Source organism: Nothobranchius furzeri, chromosome 6 (genome assembly GCF_043380555.1).
Source record: "Nothobranchius furzeri strain GRZ-AD chromosome 6, NfurGRZ-RIMD1, whole genome shotgun sequence".
NCBI classification, from domain to species: domain Eukaryota; kingdom Metazoa; phylum Chordata; class Actinopteri; order Cyprinodontiformes; family Nothobranchiidae; genus Nothobranchius; species Nothobranchius furzeri.
In genome coordinates this window covers 7,323,119-7,334,392 of record NC_091746.1, presented here as the reverse complement: position 1 = coordinate 7,334,392, position 11,274 = coordinate 7,323,119, and positions in this window count along the sequence as shown.

Genomic DNA, 11,274 nt, shown 5'->3' with positions numbered 1-11,274 from the left:
ACCAGGTCCGACCCAGGTTTCATCTCTCCCACCCCGCAGGGAATTAAAGACACACTGCCATCAGCTTCTGGAGGCTGCTGAGCTCTGCTATAGACCAGGTCCGATCCAGGTTACAGCTCTCCCACCAGGCAGGGAATTAAACACACACTGCCATCAGCTTCTGGAGGCTGCTGAGCTCTGCTATAGACCAGGTACGACCCAGGTTTCAGCTCCTGCACCCCGCAGGGAATTGAAGACACACTGCCATCAGCTTCTGGAGGCTGCTGAGCTCTGCCATAGACCAGGTGCGACCCAGGTTTCAGCTCCCCCACCAGGCAGAGACTTAAACATGCACACTGCCCTCAGCTTCTTGGTTCTGCTGAGCTGTGCTGCAGACCAGGTCCGACCCAGGTTTCAGCTCTCCCACCAGGCTGGGACTTAAACACACACTGCCATCAGCTTCTGGAGGCTGCTGAGCCCTGCAATAGACCAGGTCCGATCCAGGTTACAGCTCTCCCACCCCGCAGGGTCTTAAACACACACACTGCCATCAGCTGCTGGAGGCTGCTGAGCCCTGCTGCAGACCAGGTCCGACCCAGGTTTCTGCTCCTGCACCCCGCAGAGGATTAAAGACACATTGCCATCAGCTTCTGGAGGCTGCTGAGCCCTGCTGCAGACCTGGTCCGACCCAGGTTTCAGCTCTCCCACCAGGCAGGGACTTAAACACACACTGCCATCAGGTTCTGGAGGCTGCTGAGCTCTGCTATAGACCAGGTCCGACCCAGGTTTCAGCTCCTGCACCCCACTGGGAAATAAAGACACACTGCCATCAGCTGCTGGAGGCTGCTGAGCTCTGCTGCAGACCAGGTCCGACCCAGGTTTCAGCTCCTGCACCCCGCAGGGAATTAAAAACACACCGCCGTCAGCTTCTGGAGGCTGCTGATCTCTGCTGCAGGCCTGGTCCGACCCAGGTTTCTGCTCCTCCACCCCGCAGGGAACTAAACACACACTGCCTTCAGCTTCTGGAGGGGGATGGGCCCTGCTGCGGGCCAGGTCCGACGCAGGTTTCTGCTCCTCCACCCCGCAGGGACTTAAACACACACTGCCATCAGCTGCTGGAGGCTGCTGAGCTCTTCTATAGACCAGGCCCGACCCAGGTTCCTGCCTCTCCACCCCGCAGGGGATTAAAGACACACGGCCATCAGCATCTGGGTGGTGATGGGCCCTGCTTTAGACCAGGTCCGACCCAGGTTGCATCTCTGCCACCAGGCTGGGACTTAAACACACACTGCCATCAGCTGCTGGAGGCTGCTGAGCTCCGCTATAGACCAGGTCCGACCCAGGTTCCTGCCTCTCCACCCCGCAGGGGATTAAAGACACACGGCCATCAGCATCTGGGTGGTGATGGGCCCTGCTTTAGACCAGGTCCGACCCTGGTTGCAGCTCTCCCACCCCGCAGGGACTTGAACACACACTGCCATCAGCCTCTGGAGGCTGCTGAGCTCTGCTATAGACCAGGTGCGACCCAGGTTTCTGCTCCTCCACCCCGCAGGGACTTGAACACACACTGCCATCAGCCTCTGGAGGCTGCTGAGCTCTGCTATAGACCAGGTGCGACCCAGGTTTCTGCTCCTCCACCCCGCAGGGACTTGAACACACACTGCCATCAGCCTCTGGAGGCTGCTGAGCTCTGCTATAGACCAGGTGCGACCCAGGTTTCTGCTCCTCCACCCCGCAGGGAACTAAACACACTGCCATCAGCTTCTGGCAACACATTCTCACACCCTAAGCGTCGGAAACAAACGCTTGGTCAGCCACCCTCCACGTCAGACCCCAGACGCCAAAAGTGCCCTTTTTCGTTACTTATGTGCGAAAAGGGTTTTCCCTTTTGTAACTGCAGATCCCAATGCAGCGTAAAACTGACGTGATTAGATATCCACTGATGCGGCACCGAACCAGCTCATTTAACCGATGCGGCACTGAACCACCTCGTTTAACCGCATCTAAACCTTAACGTTTCACTATTTATAACCTTCCCCTCTCCCTCATCCTAACCTTAACCCTCTTGCTACCTAAAACGTTACTCTCACTGCGATCAAGCTTTTGTTTCCATGCATTCTGACTCTGACAGTCAGAGTCTGACAGTGAATTTTCGTATTTGCCGCCCAAGGGGAACGTTAGAACATACCATCTGGCGAGGGGGAGGTTAGACATAACTGCTACTTTTAACCTCCACCTTGGTAGTTGAAACCTCCGCCTCGCGTTGACTCGGTCCAAACTCGACCAATGACGAGGCGGCTCCCTCCGTTCACTTCACAGAGCCGGCTTTTAGAGCGATCGACATGACTAACGTGTTCGCTAGCAAGATGGTTAAGGTTAGGATAGGGGTGAGGGGAAGGTTAAATAAGAAGACAAGGTTAAATAAGAGGATAAGGTTAAGGTGAGGTACAATGAGCTTGTTTGGTGCCCTGGCTGCGGACATTCCATCGCGTCAGTTTTACGCTGCATTGGGATCTGCAGTCAAATAAGGGAAAAACCCCTTTTCGCACATAAGTAACGAAAAAGGGCACTTTTGGCGTCAGGGGTCTGACGTGGAGGGTGGCTGACCAAGCGTTTGTTTTTGACGCGCTGGGAGTGAGAACGTGTTGCTTCTGGAGGCTGCCGAGCCCTGCTGCAGACCAGGTCCGACCCAGGTTTCTGCCTATCCACCCCGCAGGGGATTAAAGACACACGCCCATCAGCATCTGGGTGGTGATGGGCCCTGCTTTAGACCAGGTCCGACCCAGGTTTCAGCTCTCCCACCCCGCAGGGGATTAAACACACACTGCCATCTGAAACTGGAGGCTGCTGAGCCCTGCTGCAGACCAGGTCCGACGCAGGTTTCAGCTCCTGCACCCCGCAGGGGATTAAAGACACACTGCCATCAGCTTCTGGAGGCTGCTGAGCTCTACTATAAAGCAGGTCCGACCCAGGTTTCAGCTCCTGCAGCCCGCAGGGAATTGAAGACACACTGCCATCAGCTTCTGGAGGCTGCTGAGCCCTGCTGCAGACCTGGTCCGACCCAAGTTTCAGCTCTCCCACCAGGCAGGGACTTAAACACACACTGCCATCAGGTTCTGGAGGCTGCTGAGCTCTGCTATAGACCAGGTCCGACCCAGGTTTCAGCTCCTGCACCCCACTGGGAAATAAAGACACACTGCCATCAGCTGCTGGAGGCTGCTGAGCTCTGCTGCAGACCAGGTCCGACCCAGGTTTCTGCTCCTGCACCCCGCAGGGAACTAAACACACACTGCCATCTGCAACTGGAGGCTGCTGAGCCCTGCTGCAGACCAGGTCCGACCCAGGTTTCAGCTCCTGCACCCCGCAGGGAATTAAAATCACACCGCCGTCAGCTTCTGGAGGCTGCTGATCTCTGCTGCAGGCCTGGTCCGACCCAGGTTTCTGCTCCTCCACCCCGCAGGGAACTAAACACACACTGCCTTCAGCATCTGGGTGGTGATGGGCCCTGCTTTAGACCAGGTCCGACCCAGGTTGCAGCTCTGCCACCAGGCTGGGACTTAAACACACACTGCCATCAGCTGCTGGAGGCTGCTGAGCTCCGCTATAGACCAGGTCCGACCCAGGTTCCTGCCTCTCCACCCCGCAGGGGATTAAAGACACACGGCCATCAGCATCTGGGTGGTGATGGGCCCTGCTTTAGACCAGGTCCGACCCAGGTTTCAGCTCTCCCACCAGGTAGGGTCTTAAACACACACACTGCCATCAGCTGCTGGAGGCTGCTGAGCTCCTCTATAGACCAGGTCCGACCCAGGTTCTTGCTCCTGCACCCCGCAGAGGATTAAAGACACATTGCCATCAGCTTCTGGAGGCTGCTGAGCCCTGCTGCAGACCAGGTCCGACCCAGGTTTCTGCTCCTGCACCCCGCAGAGGATTAAAGACACACTGCCATCAGCTTCTGGAGGCTGCTGAGCCCTGCTGCAGACCTGGTCCGACCCAGGTTTCAGCTCTCCCACCAGGCAGGGACTTAAACACACACTGCCATCAGGTTCTGGAGGCTGCTGAGCTCTTCTATAGACCAGGTCCGACCCAGGTTTCAGCTCCTGCACCCCACTGGGAAATAAAGACACACTGCCATCAGCTGCTGGAGGCTGCTGAGCTCTGCTGCAGACCAGGTCCGACCCAGGTTTCTGCTCCTGCACCCCGCAGGGAACTAAACACACACTGCCATCTGCAACTGGAGGCTGCTCAGCAAGACGCGCCCCGAGGAGCGTCTTGCCACATGTGACTACTCGGTCTGACTGTGCGCCTCCAGGAGAGAGGCCCAAGCAACACGCGCCCCGAGGAGCGTCTTGCCACATGTCAGCACCCCGTCCGACTGAGCGCCTCCAGGAGAGAGGCCCAAGCAAGATGCGCCCCGAGGAGCGTCTTGCCAGATGTCAACAATGGGTCCGACTGAGGGCCTCCAGGAGAGAAGCCCAAGCAAGACGCGCCCCGAGGAGCGTCATCCCACATGTCACTAATCGGTCTGACTGAGCGCCTCCAGGAGAGAGGCCCAAGCAAGACGCGCCCCGAGGAGCGTCTTGCCATATGTAAACACTGGGTCTGACAGAGGGCCTCCAGGAGAGAGGCCCAAGCAATACGCGCCCCGAGGAGCGTGTTGCCACATGTCACCACTGGGTCTGACTGAGCGCCTCCAGGAGAGAGGCCCAAGCAAGACGCGCCCCGAGGAGCGTCTTGCCACATGTCAACACTTGGTCTGACTGAGCGCCTCCAGGAGAGAGGCCCAAGGAAGACGCGCCCCGAGGAGCGACTTGCCACGTGTCAACACTGGGTCTGACTGAGCGTCTCCAGGAGAGAGGCCCGAGCAAGACGCGCCCTGAGGAGCGTCTTGCCACGTGTCACCACTGGGTCTGACTGAGGGACTCCAGGAGAGAATCCCAAGCAAGACGCGCCCCGAGGAGCCTCTTGCCACATGTCAGCACTCAGTCTGACTGAACGCCTCCAGGAGAGAAGCCCCAGCAAGACACGCCCCGAGGAGCGTCTTGCCACATGTCAGCACTCAGTCTGACTGAGCGCCTCCAGGAGAGAGGCCCAAGCAAGATGCGCCCCGAGGAGCGTCTTGCCACGTGTCACCACTGGGTCTGATTGAGCGGCTCCAGGAGAGAGGCCCCAGCAAGACGCGCCCCGAGGAGCATCTTGCCACATGTCAGCACTCGGTCTGACTGAGTGCCTCCAGGAGAGAGGCCCAAGCAAGATGCGCCCCGAGGAGCGTCTTGCCACATGTCAACAATGGGTCTGACAGAGGGCCTCCAGGAGAGAGGCCCAAGCAAGACGCGCCCCGAGGAGCATCTTGCCACATGTCACCTCTGGGTCTGACTGAGCGCCTCCAGGAGAGAGGCCCAAGCAAGACGCGCCCCGAGGAGCGTCTTGTCACATGTCAACACTGGGTCTGACTTAGCGCCTCCAGGAGAGAAGCCCCAGCAAGACGCGCCCCGAGGAGCGTCTTGCTGGGGCTTCTGAATATCCTAAAGAGGTCAAGTTTGTTTTAGAGTACTCCAATTAAGAGCCCCCATTACCCCAAAAAGGAATGGAGTCATTAGCACTTATGGTTTTTAAATGGCACCCAGAATTATGTTGCACGAAGCACAATTTCACATCATTCTGGGTCCATTTGTGTGAAAACAAGGTCCAATCAGGCTGAAACGTTACAAGAAGGTAGAATCTATTGAGTTGTAAGTGATCTGAACGTTTCATGATGATCGCACATTCCTAAGGTGGTCAAACCATGTCCCAAAGGTCACCGGGCCTGGTGTCACTTTAAAGAAGTAGTCCAGTTACACATTTGTGGGCTCATAACTTGGCTTCTGAATGTCCTAGATTGATCAGGTTTGTTTCAGAGTACTCCAATCAACAGCCCCTACAACCACAAAAAGGAATGGAGTCATTAGCACTTATGGTTTTTAAATGGCACCCAGAATTATGTTGCACGAAGCACAATTTCACATCATTCTGGGTTCATTTGTGTGAAAACAAGGTCCAATAGGGCTGAAACGTTACAAAAAGGTAGAATCTATTGAGTTGTAAGTGATCTGAACGTTTCATGATGATAGCACTTTCCTAAGGGGTTCAAACCATGTCCCAAAGGTCAACAGATCTGGTGTCACTTTAAAGAAGTAGTCCAGTTACACATTTGTGGGCTTATAACTTTGCTTCCGAATTTCCTAGAGAGATCAGGTTTGTTTTAGTGTACTCCAATCAACAGCCCCTACAACCACAAAAAGGAATGGAGTCATTAGCACTTATGGTTTGTAAATGGCACCCAGAATTATGTTGCACGAAGCACAATTTCACATCATTCTGGGTCCATTTGTGTGAAAACAAGGTCCAATCAGGCTGAAACGTTACAAGAAGGTAGAATCTATTGAGTTGTAAGTGATCTTAACGTTTCATGATGATCACACATTCCTATAGGGGGTCAAACCATGTCCCAAAGGTCACCAGGCCTGGTGTCACTTTAAAGAAGTAGTGCAGTTACACCTTTGTGGGCTTATAACTTGGCTTCTGAATATCCTAGAGAGGTCAGGTTTAATTTAGAGTACTCCAATAAACAGCCCCCATTACCCCAAAAAGGAATGGAGTCATTAGCACTTATGGTTTGTAAATGGCACCCAGAATTATGTTGCACGAAGCACAATTTCACATCATTCTGGGTCCATTTGTGTGAAAACAAGGTCCAATTAGGCTGAAACGTTACAAGAAGGTAGAATCTATTGAGTTGTAAGTGATCTGAACGTTTCATGATGATCGCACATTCCTATAGGGGGTCAAACCATGTCCCAAAGGTCACTGGGCCTGGTGTCACTTTAAAGAATTAGTCCAGTTACACATTTGTGGGCTTATAACTTGGCTTCTGAATGTCCTAGAGAGATCAGGTTTGTTTTAGTGTACTCCAATCAACAGCCCCTACAACCACAAAAAGGAATGGAGTCATTAGCACTTATGGTTTGTAAATGGCACCCAGAATTATGTTGCACGAAGCACAATTTCACATCATTCTGGGTCCATTTGTGTGAAAACAAGGTCCAATCAGGCTGAAACGTTACAAGAAGGTAGAATCTATTGAGTTGTAAGTGATCTGAACGTTTCATGATGATCGCACATTCCTATAGGGTGTCAAACCATGTGTTCAAAGGTCACCGGGCCTGATGTCACTTTAAAGAAGTAGTCCAGTTACACCTTTGTGGTTTTATAACTTGGCTTCTGAATGTCCTAGAGAGGTCAGGTTTGTTTTAGTGTACTCCAATCAACAGCCCCTACAACCACAAAAAGGAATGGAGTCATTAGCACTTATGGTTTTTAAATGGCACCCAGAATTATGTTGCACGAAGCACAATTTCACATCATTCTGGGTTCATTTGTGTGAAAACAAGGTCCAATCAGGCTGAAACGTTACAAGAAGGTAGAATCTATTGAGTTGTAAGTGATCTGAACGTTTCATGATGATCGCACATTCCTATAGGGGGTCAAACCATGTCCCAAAGGTCACTGTGCCTGGTGTCACTTTAAAGAATTAGTCCAGTTACACATTTGTGGGCTTATAACTTGGCTTCTGAATGTCCTAGAGAGATCAGGTTTGTTTTAGTTCACTCCAATCAACAGCCCCTAAACCCACAAAAAGGAATGGAGTCATTAGCACTTATGGTTTTTAAATGGCACCCAGAATTATGTTGCACGAAGCACAATTTCACATCGTTCTGGGTTCTTTTGTGTGAAAACAAGGTCCAATCAGGCTGAAACGTTACAAGAAGGTAGAATCTATTGAGTAGTAAGTGATCTGAACGTTTCATGATGATCGCATATTCCTATAGGGGGTCAAACCATGTCCCAAAGGTCACCGGATCTGGTGTCACTTTAAAGAAGTAGTCCAGTTACACATTTGTGGGCTTATAACTTGCCTTCTGAATATCCTAAAGAGGTCAAGTTTGTTTTAGAGTACTCCAATTAAGAGCCCCCATTACCCCAAAAAGGAATGGAGTCATTAGCACTTATGGTTTTTAAATGGCACCCAGAATTATGTTGCACGAAGCACAATTTCACATCATTCTGGGTCCATTTGTGTGAAAACAAGGTCCAATCAGGCTGAAACGTTACAAGAAGGTAGAATCTATTGAGTTGTAAGTGATCTGAACGTTTCATGATGATCGCACATTCCTAAGGTGGTCAAACCATGTCCCAAAGGTCACCGGGCCTGGTGTCACTTTAAAGAAGTAGTCCAGTTACACATTTGTGGGCTCATAACTTGGCTTCTGAATGTCCTAGATTGATCAGGTTTGTTTCAGAGTACTCCAATCAACAGCCCCTACATCCACAAAAAGGAATGGAGTCATTAGCACTTATGGTTTTTAAATGGCACCCAGAATTATGTTGCACGAAGCACAATTTCACATCATTCTGGGTTCATTTGTGTGAAAACAAGGTCCAATAGGGCTGAAACGTTACAAAAAGGTAGAATCTATTGAGTTGTAAGTGATCTGAACGTTTCATGATGATAGCACTTTCCTAAGGGGTTCAAACCATGTCCCAAAGGTCAACAGATCTGGTGTCACTTTAAAGAAGTAGTCCAGTTACACATTTGTGGGCTTATAACTTGGCTTCCGAATTTCCTAGAGAGATCAGGTTTGTTTTAGTGTACTCCAATCAACAGCCCCTACAACCACAAAAAGGAATGGAGTCATTAGCACTTATGGTTTGTAAATGGCACCCAGAATTATGTTGCACGAAGCACAATTTCACATCATTCTGGGTCCATTTGTGTGAAAACAAGCTCCAATCAGGCTGAAACGTTACAAGAAGGTAGAATCTATTGAGTTGTAAGTGATCTTAACGTTTCATGATGATCACACATTCCTATAGGGGGTCAAACCATGTCCCAAAGGTCACCAGGCCTGGTGTCACTTTAAAGAAGTAGTGCAGTTACACCTTTGTGGGCTTATAACTTGGCTTCTGAATATCCTAGAGAGGTCAGGTTTAATTTAGAGTACTCCAATTAACAGCCCCCATTACCCCAAAAAGGAATGGAGTCATTTGCACTTATGGTTTGTAAATGGCACCCAGAATTATGTTGCACGAAGCACAATTTCACATCATTCTGGGTCCATTTGTGTGAAAACAAGGTCCAATTAGGCTGAAACGTTACAAGAAGGTAGAATCTATTGAGTTGTAAGTGATCTGAACGTTTCATGATGATCGCACATTCCTATAGGGGGTCAAACCATGTCCCAAAGGTCACTGGGCCTGGTGTCACTTTAAAGAATTAGTCCAGTTACACATTTGTGGGCTTATAACTTGGCTTCTGAATGTCCTAGAGAGATCAGGTTTGTTTTAGTGTACTCCAATCAACAGCCCCTACAACCACAAAAAGGAATGGAGTCATTAGCACTTATGGTTTGTAAATGGCACCCAGAATTATGTTGCACGAAGCACAATTTCACATCATTCTGGGTCCATTTGTGTGAAAACAAGGTCCAATCAGGCTGAAACGTTACAAGAAGGTAGAATCTATTGAGTTGTAAGTGATCTGAACGTTTCATGATGATCGCACATTCCTATAGGGTGTCAAACCATGTGTTCAAAGGTCACCGGGCCTGATGTCACTTTAAAGAAGTAGTCCAGTTACACCTTTGTGGTTTTATAACTTGGCTTCTGAATGTCCTAGAGAGGTCAGGTTTGTTTTAGTGTACTCCAATCAACAGCCCCTACAACCACAAAAAGGAATGGAGTCATTAGCACTTATGGTTTTTAAATGGCACCCAGAATTATGTTGCACGAAGCACAATTTCACATCATTCTGGGTTCATTTGTGTGAAAACAAGGTCCAATCAGGCTGAAACGTTACATGAAGGTAGAATCTATTGAGTTGTAAGTGATCTGAACGTTTCATAATGATCGCATATTCCTATAGGGGGTCAAACCATGTCCCAAAGGTCACCGGGCCTGGTGTCACTTTAAAGAAGTAGTCCAGTTACACATTTGTGGGCTTATAACTTGGCTTCTGAATGCCCTAGAGAGATCAGGTTTATTTTAGTGTACTCCAATCAACAGCCCCTACAACCACAAAAAGGAATGGCGTCATTAGCACTTATGGTTTTTAAATGGCACCCAGAATTATGTTGCACGAAGCACAATTTCACATCGTTCTGGGTTCTTTTGTGTGAAAACAAGGTCCAATCAGGCTGAAACGTTACAAGAAGGTAGAATCTATTGAGTTGTAAGTGATCTGAACGTTTCATGATGATCGCATATTCCTATAGGGGGTCAAACCATCTCCCAAAGGTCACCGGATCTGGTGTCACTTTAAAGAAGTAGTCCAGTTACACATTGGTGGGCTTATAAATTGGCTTCTGAATATCCTAGAGAGGTCAAGTTTGTTTTAGAGTACTCCAATCAACAGCCCCTAAACCCACAAAAAGGAATGGAGTCATTAGCACTTATGGTTTGTAAATGGCACCCAGAATTATGTTGCACGAAGCACAATTTCACATCATTCTGGGTCCATTTGTGTGAAAACAAGGTCCAATCAGGCTGAAACGTTACAAGAAGGTAGAATCTATTGAGTTGTAAGTGATCTGAACGTTTCATGATGATCGCACATTCCTATAGGGTGTCAAACCATGTGTTCAAAGGTCACCGGGCCTGATGTCACTTTAAAGAAGTAGTCCAGTTACACCTTTGTGGTTTTATAACTTGGCTTCTGAATGTCCTAGAGAGGTCAGGTTTGTTTTAGTGTACTCCAATCAACAGCCCCTACAACCACAAAAAGGAATGGAGTCATTAGCACTTATGGTTTTTAAATGGCACCCAGAATTATGTTGCACGAAGCACAATTTCACATCATTCTGGGTTCATTTGTGTGAAAACAAGGTCCAATCAGGCTGAAACGTTACATGAAGGTAGAATCTATTGAGTTGTAAGTGATCTGAACGTTTCATAATGATCGCATATTCCTATAGGGGGTCAAACCATGTCCCAAAGGTCACCGGGCCTGGTGTCACTTTAAAGAAGTAGTCCAGTTACACATTTGTGGGCTTATAACTTGGCTTCTGAATGCCCTAGAGAGATCAGGTTTATTTTAGTGTACTCCAATCAACAGCCCCTACAACCATAAAAAAGGAATGGAGTCATTAGCACTTATGGTTTTTAAATGGCACCCAGAATTATGTTGCACGAAGCACAATTTCACATCGTTCTGGGTTCTTTTGTGTGAAAACAAGGTCCAATCAGGCTGAAACGTTACAA